Raw genomic sequence first — 17,211 nt, 5'->3', positions numbered from 1 at the left:
CACTGTTATTTAGAATAAATAGACCCCCTTGATATGGACAAATGAACAGTATTAACAGTTAGGGAAATTAATTTTGAAATATGCAGTCTCTTCAAAGTGAACTAGAAATAAAAATGTAGAAAGGAAAAGGCCATTAAAACCAAGCTGCTAAAATGATGCAGCATGCAAGCAGGTGGCTTTATAGTTCATTATTAGCTCCTGTGTAATGTGCTACTGGTACTTTGCTGCTGAGATTTGGCAAAATGTGCCCTAAACAGAAAGTCCTGCCTGGGCATCAAATTGTCTCACCAAAACATAGTGCCAATGACATTATTATGCATGCCTTGCTGTTGTGGGACTTCCTTTTCTTCAAGGTATAAGAGTTTTACTCTACTCAGCAGGAATTACCTGAAAGGAAATTACTGATTCAAACTTAATCCGCTTACTGCTAAAGAATAATTTCTGTGGGTGCAGACATGACAATCAACACGAGAGAAGGATCAAGAAACACTGAGCTTCTAGATTCCAGCACTTCTCATGTTGTAGTATTTCCATGTGCTGTAAATAGCTGTGGCTTCGGCAGCACAGTACAGGATGTTGTAAACTGTAACACTTCCTAAAAACACAATGCCTGCACAGGTGCAGTGAGCCAGCAGGATGACATAAAGAGTTATTCTGTGACGCTCATCCTCACAAATATATGTGTCTCTTGATCCCTGTGGCCATAAGAAACCCTTTGGCCACCTTTTCTCTTAGTGTTGAAAAGTCCAACATGCAAAGAATGTTTTCAAACAGGATGACAAGGCTACATCCTGCACGGATTTGAAAGGAATTGGTTGCAAAAAAGCAGGCAACAGCCCATAATATCCTTCCTGCTCAGTTGGCCCTCCTATCACTGCTGATATCAATATGGGAAGTCCCAAATAAATAGAAGCTTTAAACTTCCCCTGTTGTGCCGCATTCCTATTTTGCATCTAAACCCCTATTATTTGCTATCCAATGGGGATACAAATGGATCATCGATTAGCTCATGGTGTGTTGGAATCGAGGAATGTGAGTACGTGAAATTGCAGCACCATTAGGTCACCCTGGGCTCTAAGCTGCTACAAACCAACCTCACCCCATTGTTTTCAAGGATCTTTCCCATTCCCGGGGGAACAAAAGTATCCATGGTAAATGCATCTGGCACATCTGGCTGTGTCCAGGCTGAGGGCAAATGCCTACTTTGGTATCCAGTGAGGATCCTGGTCTCCACACAGCGCTGTCCTCTTGCCCTGAGGACATGGCAGCTCTCTGCTCCATTTCCATGTTGCTTCCTGCAGAACCCAGGGCAGGGAGGAGACAGCATGTGTCTGAGTTTATCTCCTGTAGACAGCTGGGAAGTGACTGGGCTGCCCTGACTCAGGGAATCAGGAGTGCTTCTGGATCCACCAGTTCAGAAAGACCTCAGGCTGGTTCTACAACTGCTTGATTTGACAGTGAGAGCCATCCCTCTGATGGTGCAAAACACCAGCCACTTCACCTTTGTTGCATCTCACATCCAAGCTCTTTTCACAGCATCCATACAGTGCTTCTTGACCTTCCAGCAGAAATTATCTTCTTCCAGCCTTTCTCTCTCTCTCCACAGCTGGTGCCTGTGATTAGGGGGAGACTGGGGACAGTGGGTGGGTAGGAACAGGGCATTGCCTGATTGCTGCACGAGGACTCCTTGCACTGATGGTGTGCAGCCCTGGCGTTTGGAGCAGACAGGACTCCCCCTCACATGGTGGCATCCCTCTGGCCATGTGCTGAGGATCTGCCTGCAGCAGAGTGAGAGACCTGCTGAGAGATGGGGGTAAGTTTGGTATCAGCCACCACTGGGGCTGTGCTGTGGGCACCTTGGAGGGGAAGCAGGGGCTGGATCAAATCTGTGGCTGACTGCAGACATTTATGTGTTTTCTCTTAAATGTCTCTTGTATGCAATAATTGTGTAACTTTTATCAGGTCTGTTTGTTCTTCCTCTCAGGTCATCTATATCTTATGTTTTCACTGTTTGTTTTTCCAAGTTTCAAAGAGTGAAAAGAGAATTTCCTATGATTTCCGGGGACAAGATTCCAACAGTAACTGTCTTTCACTAATATGCTTTTTGTCAGCAACCAAATGTGACGATTAGTATTCATTTCCACAACATAGGTTTCATTAAAAAATGGCATAATCAAATAATGCAGCATTTTGTATTGCTTAATTGATGGGAGGGAAAGGCTGAGATAATTTACCATTTCATTAGCCTTCAAATTAAAAATCTCATGCTTTAGGCCTCTACCCAGAACTCATCTTTTTTACTATGAGGTTAAGGAGAAAAAGGGTATAGGGATAGGCCAAATTCATATAATTATGATCTTTTAAAGGGCTGATTCTGCTTTCATTAAGCATAGTGCAAATCAGAAGGAAACCCCATGGGCATCAGGGGAACTGAAATGTAAAACCATCAGTGATAATATCTGGATCTTATATATTTATAAGAAACAGTGTTCATGTCCATCCTACATCAGTTTAGTTTGAATAAGAAGGTGCAGACCAAAAGTCTCAGATTGACAATCACTTAATTACTGTTTTCTTTTACTTTTATATATATGTGTGTGTGTGTGTGTGTGTAGGTATGTACGTACAGATTTTCTTCTACCTTATATTTGGATAATTGCGCAAACTAATGAATAAAAAAAGGAAATAGAAGAGTCTGCACTAAGTAGATAACATTGCACTTTAAAAGCAAGTGCTTAAGTTAACAGACTAAGCTAAGGCACTGACATGAAAATCAACTTTTAGGTGAAGATTAATATACTTTAAAAGTGTTCTCTGTAAAACATCCTGAATCTTCATACATATCAGAGGAAGTAATTAATTTTTTTAGCAGTGGCCAAGTGGTTCTGGATAAAAGGCTAAAAACTGGACTTTGAAGCTATTTTTTTTCATTATTTGGAGGGGTGAACAGGATCAGAGCTGGTGAGTCATTGCAGTAGCCTGCTGGAATGCTGCTCCAGCTGCGTATTGGGATCCGCAGGTGCACATTTCTTGGCCCAGATACTCAAAATTTGTAGGGAGGCATTCAACATTCAGCAAATTCTTGCTAGATGGAGAATGCTTTCTCCAAAGGAGAAGGGCATGGTGGCCAAGCTGCTCATGGTAGCATATAGTGCATATTACAGCATGGAAATACAGTGATTTCTGATCTGCTTTGATTTTGTTCCTTAGTTTCTTTTTTTAGCAGTCCAAACACAATAACACACTAGTGAGTGGGACCCAGTACCAAGAGATGCCTTGAATATTTTCCTACACTTTTTTTTTTCTTTTTGCCATTTTTGCCTTTAGCCTACACTGAAAGGGAAAGTGAACATCCCAGGACTGGAAACCAGCCAAAAGCTCAGGGACTTTTCACCTGCAAGAGTCTGTTGTAGAGCACAGCAGAGAGAGCATGTGGAAAAGATGTGAGCTATTGTTACTCAGTTTGTAATCTTGAAAGGTTGAGTCAGATTTGCTGTGCTCTGTGAAGGATTCTGCCTACGAAATTCATTATCCCACTGGTACCACCACTTCTCCAAAAAGGTTGAAAATTATGTCTGGTTTTAAACACCATGCATTTTTACTATGATCAGTATTTTGTATCATGTCTTGTAAGGGTTTTGTTTTTGTAAAGAACAACTACTGAGAGAATTTCTCAGCATGTTTTATGCTGTTCCTCCTAAGGTTTCCTTTAATCTCAAACAAGAGAAACTACAGTTGTATGCCTTTAATAAGACCTTCCTGACCTGATCAACAGAAGAAGGTGACTGTAATCATGCAAAAATATGCAATGAATCTGAATTGAGTTTGATCCAACTCTTGTCATTAATATACAGTATAGACTTTTGATTACATGATTTGTAATCATGAGTCCTTATGCGACCTTAAAACACCCATTTGTGACAAATAACCAGTAGCAGGACATGCTTCTGCAGGAGGACTTTCGAAATTTTTATTTAAGTAATTTCCAACAGCAACAGAATGCATAAACTGTTGTGATTGACACAGTAAAACTGCCATTCCTAGCATGTTCCCTTTTTTGTTGTTTGCTTTCTGTTTCCCAGCATGTGCCCCCTTTCTTTCTGCCTGGAAATCTTGCCTGGGCAAATTTTTATCACTTTCTATATTTGTCTGGGATTTTCAGCCTTCCTAGAGATCCATGGTGAAAGGTCAGATGGTGTTTTGCATATGCCCTGAACTGACATGTGAGTTGGCAGTTTTGTACCTGGCTTGTATAGAGAGGTCAAACACAGCTGTACCATGCGTGGACACAGAGTATGGATCTATACATCATGTCAGTCACACAGTGCATGGTAGTTTGCATGGGATATACCCCCCGTGCGTTATAGAGCTTCCTTGGACCTGGGCAATCACTTTGACAACTATGGGAAGAATTAGTTTTGATTACTGGGCTTTGTGGGGAGGCAGAAGGTGTAGGAAACCCCAGAAATATGTATGGTGGTGCCACACAGAGATAAAGCATCTGTGGCAGAGTTTAGCTGCTCCTATCCTCAATTACATATTTAATCACCTTTAAAATTGTACTTCCAGTTAATTAGACTTGGCTCTCTTGAATGCTTTCTCAAAGACAAGCTCTCACTGGAGATAGTCTCATTTCTCACTTGATCCAGCTCTAAGGTTTTTTCAGAACTACCAGACATTTGGACACTGCTACCTTTTTGGCCTGTTGTGAATCCATATTAGACACTTAATTATACTTGAGATCTCAAAGAACTCCTGATAATCTCCTGTGACAAGATCATTCATTCTGTGGCCTGCTGAGTACATGAATATATGACCCTCTGAAGTGTAGCTGAAATACTGAGGTATAGTTCCTTTTCCAATTGACTCATTTCAACTGGAATTTAGAATAATCAGACATTCTATTTTTTTAGATTTATGTAATTATATAAGCACCACTAAGACTACAAATAAAGCCTTAGATGATTGTGAAACAGCAACAAGAATCCAAGAAAAACTCCAAGTTACCAGAAGAATTTCACTCATGGATGGAAAGATAAATATTTCTAATACTCACATCATAATTTTAGCAGTATCTGAAAGAATGTTGTTTTTTTTCAGTTTATCTTTTACCTTTGGTAATTAGAAATTATGGTTCTTGCCTGGAGGAACTCCGGTTTCTATTTAGCTTTAATTTCAGTGCATGAATGGAATGCAGCCTTCTATGCAAAATGCACATACTGCCCCATGGCTTTCTCATGGCTGAGGATGCATTTATCTGGTGCTTGGTGTGGAAAAAAAAAACAAAAAGCCCTTTGCATTTTGGATTGTGCAATGCCCTTTGCTTATGGATGTATGGGATAGATTTGTACCTAGATAGGGCTTTTGCTATAATTTCCATATATGTGAGCTTGTTAAATACATATATATAGCTTTTGATCATGGTTGTATTTATGCTCATTACATGGTCTTGCTTCATTAACCCTTTCATTCTGAATTTTCAGTCAAAAAGGGGTTCTCCATCCATTCTTTTCCAGAAACAGTATCATATAGAAATAAAGATAAACATTAAAAAGGAAGAATTATCTTTTGCCAAGATCATATATCCTAAGGAATTTAGTCAGCTTATTTGACTAAAATGTTTTATTTAAAATAGTAACTGCTTTTATAACACACCAGCTCCCTTCCCAACTAAGCTACTTTGAAATCTGTAAAAGCAGTCAGAAAAACAGTTAATAACAATTAAAATTTTATCAGGAGCTAGTTTACTGTGCAATTTATTTAATGTAGTTGCAGAACTCAGGCATCCAAAAATAATAAGATCATTTCTCCCCGAATCATAAGAATCTAAGTAATAAAAATGTTGAGGCTGGTTTTTTTTCTTTGATGTTAGATACACTCTGTGTGACCTTCTACCTAGTCTGTGTCATAACTTGCACTAAAAACAGCACATGATATTGTATTTCATTCTTCTTAAAAGTCCACTGTGTCCCTGGACATTCAGCAGGTCTCTCTGACATATCATCAGTTCCTCTGCAGTTTTACTCAAATATAAAATAGTTGTAGGTAAGAATCATTCCTTATGTGCATTAAGTCAATCAGCATGAGTTTTCTCATAAGTGTGGTGTCTGTTTGCTCAGACACATATTAGCATTAGCTACTATGAAGCTTTCATGCTAAATGCTGTTTAAGCATAACTTGGTACTGTATTTCTTCATTTAGCCTTACCAATCCCAACATTTTGCAAAATCTGAGTAGAACCTTGAGCTGAACCTACAAATCATGGTATTAAAAATAAATAAATGTACTTTTTTGTGTGTGTCTTTTTTATAGTTTATCTTTATAGCTTATTTAATAGTAACATGTTCATTCTTTTTGCAGCACAGAATTACACAAACCATTTTTTATGAAATGTAGTAAATTTCATAGATGTAGAGTGAAAGGCTATGTTGGCAGCTATACTGCCATTGTAGCATCATTTAAAATATTCCTGCTTTCCTACCCTGCCAGCCATATGTAAAGACATCCAAAGTGATGTAAGGGGAAAGATGGAGCAGTCTGGCTAAAAAGTGCTTGAGAAACTGTCACAAAATCAGTGTCTAGTTTGCAAAAAGAAGTTTGTGGTTTTAAGTATAGATTATGCATTTTGGTATGTACTTAAAGACATAGTGAGAAAATTTAAATTAAGAAGGAATATGGGACTGAAAAAAAAGATTAAAAAGCAAAACAATCTATCTTAAATTTCCAGCTCCTAGAAAATACGTCATTCCTAGAATGGCATATACACCATGCTTAGCATGGAAATAGGCAAAGTAAGCTAGGATTTCTAATACTGTGTAGAAATATTTATAGTGCCTTAATGTTAAAACTGTAATGGGAATAGGTTTTTTTTTTAATTCTAAAGTTTGGTGCCAAAGTCACATTTCTATTGTTAGACCAAACTATGTTTGCTAAAGGGCTCTTTTTATTTTGTCTAATAAAATCAAAATGAAAATTATATTAAAATATTAAAATCAAATATACTTACATGAACTGTTAGACATTGAAGTCTAAGTCATATCCTACTGGAGAGCTAAATGCTGATAATACTTTGCATTTTTTGATTCAAAGCACACTTGATTATCAACTAATTATCTACTGATTATCAATTATTTACTAATTTATCCTCTCTGACATAGAAGGGACTTCCATTTTTTGCGTGGAGTAATTGGGTGGATCAGATTTACCTGACACTACATTCTGATTCAATGATGCAGTGAGGATCAGACTTCAAATTTCTGAGCACATTTTCTGCATTTAGTGGGAGACACTTCACATGAGCCATCTCAACATCTGTAAATGTTATGTTTCTCCTTTCTTCTGCTCTCAGCATGACTTTTATCCCTTTGACCATCACTAAATATTGGAGTCCTTCCTGCAGGATACATGCAGCTTGCTCGTCGTTTCTATGGTGATTGGAGCTCTTGTATACCACTGCAGGAACAATCTACAAAATTAAGTTTCAACAAAAGTCTTGTTTCATGTATGTGTTTACTTCTCCTCTTGCTGCAGGAAAAGCTCCGGTGAACTGCTGCTCAGTTTGTTCAACATTCCATACAGCTACATACAGCCCAAGGCTGCAGCCAGACTGAGTACAGGGAAATACGGTACTGTACTGGAAATTAAACCATTAGAATACAATCCCAGGGGAAGCAATTATTTCTACTGTTTACTTCCAGATTTTGGACACCTCTGACACTATGTGTGACCAAAGCATTTCTTTGAGGAGCACCAAACTCAACCAGAGGGTGCCTCCAATTCACAGCCTGTGACCGTGGCTATGGTAAAGGTAGGGGAGGAAAAGGGAGCAGGTTCAGATGTAAATCATGAGTAGGGCTGCCCTTCTCTCAGCTCTGGCTGCTCAGTGTTTTTCAGTGCATTTGGCCCTTGCAAAGAAGGAGCCTCTGACCTAATAATTCAGCAGCTTTATTTGACCACACCGTCTCTCTCTTTAGGAAACAAGATTACCGGGTCCTAAATGCTTCCTAGAGTCTTTCATCTTTCCTCTATCTAATTAATGCTAATTTCCTTGATGGTACTCCTAAAGTACAGTTGGAGCCTGGATGTAGATTACAGAGCACTTTACAATATCAGCAGTAAATCAGAGAGAGATTGTGAAGCACATATAATATGCATTTCCTGAGAGTTGTGAAGGGTGGGACTTTATCTTGCAGTGCATTAGTGCCCCTAAGATTGTGTAACACTATAAGTCACTCAGTTATCATGACACTTGGTTGCCAGGAAACCCTCTTCCATTACACCATATGCCTACTTCATTTTTGTAGACAAATCAGTTTGGCACATGTTAACCTGAAACTATAAATTTTGTCTTTCAGACAGCTTTCAAGAGTGATTTTCCCAAGGAGCAAAGTGTGTTGAGAGAAATACAGAAGGTCTTAAATTATCTTCAGGAGGATCATCCTCATACTGTGAACACAGAAGTGTACCTGAGACATAAGAGAAGAATACACATTAAAACTAAAAGATACGTTCAGCTTGCCCTGTGGAAGGTATGATGCCATTAAATAATTAAAATTATCCTCCATTTTAGAGAGACTTACCTCTAGTAAGAAAGGTATATTGATTGTTTGGTTATTTCTTAGTGTAATGTTATACCACTTGATTATATAAATTAGGCCAAATGGTGCAGCCAGCATCATTCCACGTATAACTGAGAAATCTTTCATGTAACAATGTAGGACTGCTTGCACAAGCATGCTTCAAGGTATGTCTGTGTATGTACATGCAGAAGAGTGGGCAGAATTTGTGTATCAAGCTCTAAATATGTCCTAAATGCTCTAAAAGCCAAACATATCCAGCTCTCTAAGTCCAAAATCAACTGTGCTCAATTGTCTGGTCACTTCCAGTGGTAGAAAGCAGAGATGATGTATGCTCTTTTGGCTTGGTCATATTTTGTCATCACTTCTTACAGATTACCCAAGGATCTGATCAGCCCGGGGAATTCCCACAGACTTAGTCTCTGCTGTTCTGACCAATAACTCTTTGATGGCAATACACCCCCAGAACAGTTTACAATTTGACTCAGATTACTGTTATAACTCTCAGTTGCAGGATTGACTCAGTTTTTCCGTATCTTCTGTTACTGCCAAAGATCAGAAAAGCTGTCAGTAGATCTTCCTGGCTAAAATACAGCATCTTCTAAAATTCATTCAAGGAAGAAAAAAACTCAGCTAAATTGACACTTTCTTCCAAACTTCCCCATATTTTTACCTGAGATTTTAAATAGATTATAAAATGAGAACAGGATCAGAGCACAGGTATATAAATTTAAGGGAGGTGCTAAGTTGAGCTTAATCCAGACATGATTTTCTGAGCCATCATATATGAAAATACATTCATTTTTTCAATAATAGCTTAGCTTCAGTGACACAAACCCAAACTATTTCCAGTGTAAATTATAATACCCATGTTTTACAAAATCTATCTGTATTTCATTTAAAATACTACTCCCTTTTAATGAAATACAGTAGCTGGCTCTTCTACTGAAAAATTCATTAAATATTTCCATATTGGCTTCCAGCTTGTCTGGTGCTTTTGCCTGGCAGAATACAGTGCATCTTTGTGTCTTATTAATGGGCTGAGCTTATGGACAAGACCATGCTTTTTGCCACTGCAGAATTTTCTTACAAACAATGCACTATAAACCAGACAGAAACAGAAAATATTCATGCATTCAGGGGACTGTTTTTGACAGAGTAAGTTAAGTCACTTTCATCAGACAAAGGATGAAATAGGTATTTCTTCCCCTCAGAGCATAAATTAAGTATTTTTTGAAAATTCCAGGCATTTTAGCAGTTACGAAACTATGAGGAATGTGGAAGGCTGTTTATCTTCAGGTCTGGTCTTTGGCCCATGTGTGTCCTCCCCTCCTTTTGGCTCTAAGATGAAGGATAATGGTGTGAACACTGCACATGCAGAGCTACACAGAAGGGTTGCCAGATGTGGGTGGTGCTGACAAATCACTGTCAAGCACTAGAGGAACTTTCCAGGAGTGCTGCAGGCTCTGGGGTGGGAAATGTGCCATTCCCAACAGCACTAGGGGCCATGTGCAACACTGCTACATCCCCCAAGCACTCCTGAGATAGCCCAAGATCTAAATGCCGAAATACAGCATTTCACCATGAGGTACCCTTGCTGCCCTGGCACCCAGGAATCCTGTAGCAGAGCAGTATAGATCAGTGTCTGAGGCTCAACTAAGGCCTCTCTGTACTTCATGGCATGCTCAGCGCAGGTGGTGGAACTGGAGAGCAGCTGTGCCTGGCCCTGTGCCCAGTGGGCAGAAGCTGGTGGGGATGGCCCATCTCATATTGGAGGAATTAAAGAAGAGGTTTCCTTGGCTGTGCATCTGTCCCCTTAATGCTCACTCATACAGCTGAACATGTCTTCTGAAATGAAGGCAATTCAGAAAATTGTCTAGAAACTGCCAGCCCTTTGAGATCTTTATACTACAAAGAGAATTTTTGGGGAATCTTCCACAGATTGTCACTCCCGGAGCAGAAATAAACATGTGCCTTGCTCTCAGCTGCAGTATGTTATAAACCTGGGCAATGTGTTAGAGCTGGGAAAAGGGAGTTGTGCTGTTGAGCCAGCATGTAAGTTGTTGGGGAGTTAATGACACGCTTTTTCCCTTGTGCTGTCTCCCTAGCGGGATGCAGGGTGTGTGTGGGGGCAGCTCTGACAGACAGGAATAGAGGAATTTTCTGAAATTAACTGATCTAAATTTGCCAAATGACACCATGTCCCCTAACTGACAACAGGAAGGTTTCATGGAGCTGAATAATTTATTGGTAGCATTTCTGGCTTCCTTCATTTTAGAATTATTAGAATCAAGAAAAAAACAGATGCAGGTGAAGTGGCCCCCTGAATTTCTTCTTCATTAAGTTTAATAGAATAAAAGACAAAGCAAGAGTCACTCATTTAAACTGCCTCAATCACATTCACCAAATTTATATATTTGACCACCAGCAATCTAAATTATTTCAAGTGTACTCCTTCCCCATTTTTTCATTCACCCTCTTCCAAAACCTACCCTCCTACCTCAAGGCTTCTAGGTTTTGAATAAAGAAAAGTGGTGTTATCTCTTCTATCTCTTAAAGTGAAGATCTCCTCCAGCTCAGTATGGGTGAAAACTTAAAGAGTGTGTCTCTAGCTTTAACCGGGTCACAAAGTGAAAGTCACACAAAGATAGGAATTTCAGTGTTAATTTGCTGGAAAGGGGTGAGGGTCTGACCAAGGTGGACTTTCCTCTTCTCACTGCTTGGCAGACACGAATCTCTCAAAATGATTTTGTGCACAGTGGCTGCCGCATGCTTAGAAGTCTCATATCCTGGAATGAGATGTAAAGAAATTAAAAAGGAAGCAGTGGTTGAGTAAAAAAACCGTGTCAGGATATGAAAATGTCTATTTTTTTTTTTTAAAAAGAAGAGTGTGGTGAAGGTTCTAACATTAGGTCTGCAGTGGAAGAAACAGCCTATCGTTGATGACAAAGCAGGGTTTTTTTGTTTGGTTGGTTGGTTTTTGTTTTTGTTTTTTTTTTAATTTTTGCTAAAGCTCAGTACTTGAAGAAAATAGCATGATTTTTAATTTACTCTGGCAAGATGAAAGTCCAGATTGCTTTTTTTCTTCCACTGTGTATGCTCTACCACCAGCAGCCACTTGCTGGAAGCAACACCCCAAGCTCGGGAATGTGCTGCGTGTTCTTCAGCACCATCTGCTGGTACTTGCCCTACCCACCTTGGAGCACTGCATTACCTACAGCCCCCGCGAGAGTCAGGAAGAAAGAAAACAGCTAAAATCCTCCAAAGGAATACTGTGTATGGAGGAATTCTCCATATGCAGTAAACCTAAATACTAGTCTGGCTGAATTGGTGCTTAAATAGAATTTTTATTCTAATAAGAAACAGTAGAAATCATCAACTTAGAAGCCGTGTAATTGAGTTTATGGTCATACATGTTCCCTAACAAAAACATAATGAAGGCCAGGGATAGAGTAAAACAGGTCAGAGTAAAACAGAACTCATGAGGTAATGGAAATACAAGATGAGGTTATCTGGGCAGGGAAAAAAACTACAGGAAATGTAAGAAGATATTAACATAGAAAAGAGGTTTTGGAAACTGAGACTGGGGACAGGATGTATTTCCTGAGATCTGTGCCTTAGAAATGGCATTCCTGAACAGGCTTGGACTGTTATTCTCTAATTTTGCGACATTCCTTTTTAAATATAAAAATTATTAAGAGGGAGGGATGACTGTGTCTTTGAAAAATATTTTGAATAAATAAGCTCAGACCCCTGTGACTAGAGCAGCTCTATGTACTCCTTCAGTGAGACAGATCTGGGGCTGGGTTTATTGATAGTCTCTATTGTCCTCAAAACACTGACATGAAAACAAAAAGGAAAACAAAATTTGAAGCACAACTTGTAGACACTGTAAATTAGTGCAACTCACTGACATTAAAAGCACTTCCTGATTTGCTACAGTGGAGGAACCTTCCACTCTGATGCTTTTCTGCCAGTGGAGTAAATCCAAATTCAAGCACAGCCACTGAGTGAGCCCTGAAATGTACTCCGTATGCTGAATAATGTTTGTTGCAAATTTTCAGCATTCATTTCACTGACAAAAGGTAGTATGCCAAAGGAATTCCAGAGAGCCAAGAATGAAGTCTTTCAGAACATGAAAAAACAATAGAAATAAATTACATAACATAATGTGCTACTGACAATTGGATAGATACTTGTTAATCCTGTTTAAGTTTTTAAAAATTTTTTGTTTGTTTATTTGTTTATCTACAACTCTATCTTCACAGATTTATAATAATTCAATGAAGCATTACAGACAAAATAAGTCAAGTCTCCTCACCACAGACCTTGATCTAAAGAAATGTATTTCAATAAAAATCCATTTATAATAGGCTTCTCTACACAACTTTCTACTCACAATCTTTACTTCTTAAAAACTTTTCAATTAACATTACACTAAACTTCAGCATCAGCAAAATGTTGACAAAATTAATATTTTGCAGCATTAGTTTGCAGTGACTTTTTTGATGGCAACGCCTTTGGAAAGCTGTTTCAAAGTTTTCAGCTTGGCTTTGTGAGAGCAAAATTTAAGCAAAACATCACTTAGCAGCAGCACTTGCTCATGCTGTTGTTACAAACACAAATGCTTCCAGTTGCTAAAGACAGGATAACTCAGTTACTGGCTGTAGCTGGGGAATCCAGCAAACTATGGTTCCTCATGACATGTACAGGCTTGTGAGCTTTGCAAATCTTTTCAGAGGATGTTATTTCCAAAGGAAATACAAGTACCTGAGATGCCTTTCAAAGTTAATGACTGTAGCTCTGATTGATAGAAAGGGCCATATGTGGGCAACAGTTTAATGCAGAAGTCAGTGGATGAATAGACCGTGGGTAAACCAAGACTGGATAAGAAGTGGGGTTAGGGAGATGACAGCTTGAAATTAAAAGTGCCAGTAAGATTCTTTGAAAAGGCAACTCATAAAGAATGGGCAAAAGCAGATCTAGAAAAAGTGAATATTATGGAAAAATTTTCCTTAGAAGTTATTCTGAAATTGATGCAAATCAAGTGGTTTACTATTTATATACCTCTTCAAAAAGACTAAAAGAAAACACTGGAGTATGCTTTTGGGGTTCTAAAACATTCAACAGGCTCAGTGCAGTTTTACCCTGTTTCCAAATTTAGTCATTGTAGCAACTAGAGGCTCAGAAAGTTCCTACTGTAGTTAACTGAAGATCAGAAGTTGGCAACGTATAATTCCAGATGGCTTTAAGACAGATCTAGGGTGCCCAGATAGGGCTGAAAAGTGTTTGGTGAACATATGGGCAAGTGAATTGCTTGTAGATTTTGTGATATGTTGATAGCATCACATTTCTGGCAAAAGACAAACTACTTGTTCCCATTTATAAGGAATGAAAGCCTTGATAGGTGTTTGTCTTGGATGACAGAGAGCAAAATGTGCACCAAAGAATTTTCTAGTAGTATCTATAACTGAGGTAGAACAAATCTTAGAACTTTTGGTGAAAACATAAAACAAAGAAACCCCACAGCTGGAGTGCTAAAGCTGGAATTTGGCCAGGACTTGCAGATGTAATGATAATCACATCTTCTTCTAAGGGTTGCAACTCATAGTGTCAGTCAGTGTTACAATTTGGTCTTCAAGTGCAGTTCAAAGTGCTGTTTCAAACTACCGTGTCTTCCATCCTCCAGGGACAAGTCAAAACATGACATTAAAGGCAAGTACTATTCCTTGGTCTGAACTCATCAGTCAAAGAGATTTAAAGATTCTGAGAGTCAATACCTGAGCAGATGGCCTGTGGTAGTAACAGATTTTAGCTCCTATTCCCTTTCCATTCAGTGTTTCACATGTCACACAAATCTTTTGCTGGCAATAGTATAATATGTCCTATATGCAAGTAGCAAAGCCCAGAATAAGATTAAGGAAAAGTAAAACATGCCTCCCACATGTGCACATGAAGGACGGGATTTTTCCATGTGTATCAAGAAACTCATCTAAGAACTACAATGAAAGGAATGTAGCTTCCTGTTAATAAAGCCAAAAACTCATGGTGAGGAGTGTTTATAAATAATCCAGAGCTGACACTGCTATCTTCAGTTTGCATGGGGCCATCTGTGCAGCCAGAAGATGTATAGGCAGAAGAGGAAAGGCTCCTAGCCAGTTCTCACTCCATGCCAGGGGTTCAGCCAGCCCAGGGTCTCCTCAGCTGCCCTGCAGTAATGCCTGCATGGAAGTGTTTGCCCTGCTGCCCCAACCTGCACCCACAAGGAATTAGCTGCGGTCCACAGGCAGGTTGCAGGTCTCAGACCTTGGTCCACAGTCTGTTTCATGCACCCCTTTAGAGGAATTCATGTACTGCAAGTGGTGAAAATACCCCAGCTCTAGTGAAAGGCACTTCCAGTGCTGAAGTGGTCACTGAAAAGAAAGATGGGGAACTCTGAGAGAAGACTCTGCCGAGGGGTAAGGTCCTACAGCTCAGTAAGCAAATCACACTATTGTAGCAGTGAAGTAACTTATTCTAATAGCTGCATTCTGTGTCGCTTCCACTCTGGTTTAAATGTCAAATAGTGGATGACTCTCCAGAGAAAACAGAAAGAACCAAGCATGCAGTCTCTTGTTTGCAGACTTCCAGCCCAGTCCAAATTTCTGGGTAATTCAACTACATTGTCTTGCTGCCAGGAACCTGAACGCTGTTTAATGAGGCAGGGTAATTACAGCTATGTCCTAGTGACAGCTGCATGGTGTTGTAGATAGACAGGATATAGGAGCACCTGGAACAGTTTTTTAGTAAACAGCATTAATCTGAGAGTCACTGAGGAGATTTCTTTTGGAGACCATGAAAAACACTGCCTCTAGGAAGAAAGCAAAGTTGGAAATTTCTCTTTTGAGTGGTGGGTAAAGGGTTAAGACTGGACTGCTTGTGGAGTATTCCATAATCTTTACTTGAAGGAATTCAATAAACTAGTATTCATTGAGTTTTAAGTGGAAATTTTGTTGTTCAACACAGCAATATATCCTTCTGTTAGTCTGAAATCTGCATCTCAGCTTTCAACAGGCTCTCATGCACTCCTACTGCAAGGCAAAGGAGCCCACAGGAATGCCCTCTGGGGTTCTGCACAGAGAGGGGAGTCAATAAAAAGTGTTCATAATGCCCAGTTCAATCAACACTGATATCAAGTGGGATTTTATGAATTTGAAGAATATTCAATAGCACTGCCTATCTACATTTTAATTAACTGGTTATTTTACTCCAGAGGAGTGTTCACAGTCACAAAGAAAATTGAGTTTCTTCTTTTGATTGCAACTGTGCTGTAATAGATAATTTAGTCAGAATATACAATGATGGCAGATATCTCTCCTGCATACGGCATATACAACAGAATTATAAAATAATTTACTTAATGGAAGTTTTGTCTCATCTGCAATCATTTCACCTTTTTAGGACGGTATTTGTGGGAACAGAGGAGAAGTAATTTGAAAGGCATCATCCATTTGTGGAAATGAAAGGTACACATTATCGTACTTGAATGCTACTTGTAACTCCTAGAACAGATATTTGAGCCTGTTTCAGTCTGTTGATACCTGAGAGTTACAGGAGACTTGTATAAACTGAGCCTGTAACCCTAGCTGAAGCATTCAAACCTATGGCTTAAAAAACACCAACTCATCTGAAATTTTGCTTAAGCATTCAAGCACACAATCCACTGTACAGTTAGGGCTCACAGGCACTAATATATCATAACAACTGGTCAAATTAGTTTCAAAGAATTCTGAATGCAGAGAGTGTTTTGATCTTTGCTTTTATTTTCTAGCTACCTGTAAAAAAGTGGCTTTTTGCCTTCCTTTTGATTATGCTTCATTAGCTATGAATCAGAACTTTAAGTCTCAAAGGGACAAGACAGCACTTACTAAGATCACTAAAATCAAGTTAAATTACTATCCTAGAAAAAAACCCAATCAAACTGGTATGCAATATTTGACTTTACTGGAAGGTCCAAAAGCACTTATTCAAAAAACTACTATCTAAATTTTAAGAAGCAAAACAAATTAAATTCTTGTTAATTACATGGTTCTACTGAGCATTTTCAAGAATACCGTTTCTCTTACTTTTTTTTTTTAATTTTATTTCTAGACAACTGAGAAAATATGCATAATACTGGAAGCTACCCTGCTGGGATGGGTAAGTAAACAAATTTTGGCAGACTAAGTTGTTAATTATTCTGCTTGTTATAGCCAGGTAATTACAATTCTTGCTCAGGGTGAAGAATGAAAGGCTTTCATAGGTATTCAGTAGAATTTAATAACAAAGTAAGAGCATGTGAGTAAGTTTTAATGACATTGGATAGATTCAACTTCAAAGAGTGGGCATACTGAGGTCATTTAATTAAAAACTTACAGAATTCGTGGATAGAATATGCTCTTGACTGGTTATTAGCCAAGAATATGCCCTTGACTGGCTATTAGCCAAGGTAACATGTACATGGCCAGTCTGCAAACCAATAACAAGAGTCTCCTTGTAACAAACCTTGTAACAAAAATGCTAATGGTTGAAAAATTCTGTCAGAAATACTATTTTTAAATTGTGAAGAGAAGATAATCAGTGAACCTTTGGCTACTCCTCTGCATATCTTAGTTTT

At 38.8% G+C, this 17,211-nt stretch overlaps 1 long non-coding RNA gene across 1 annotated transcript in view; it reads left to right on the top strand.

Moving 5' to 3' along the window:
* The window catches only part of LOC146439446 (uncharacterized), a 73,396-nt gene extending 56,577 nt beyond the window's left edge, over positions 1-16,819 (top strand). The window contains exons 3-5 of the long non-coding RNA XR_014851254.1: positions 8,355-8,528; positions 16,017-16,081; positions 16,707-16,819. This is a non-coding gene — a long non-coding RNA (uncharacterized LOC146439446). The remainder of the gene's footprint in view (positions 1-8,354; positions 8,529-16,016; positions 16,082-16,706) is intronic.
* The last annotated feature ends 392 nt before the right edge of the window (positions 16,820-17,211 follow it).

This window comes from Lichenostomus cassidix, chromosome 3, assembly GCF_008360975.1.
Source record: "Lichenostomus cassidix isolate B80296 chromosome 3, HeHo_3.0, whole genome shotgun sequence".
NCBI lineage: Eukaryota > Metazoa > Chordata > Aves > Passeriformes > Meliphagidae > Lichenostomus > Lichenostomus cassidix.
The sequence above is the reverse complement of the archived record's forward strand: the minus strand, read 5'-3'. Positions and strand labels throughout refer to the sequence as shown.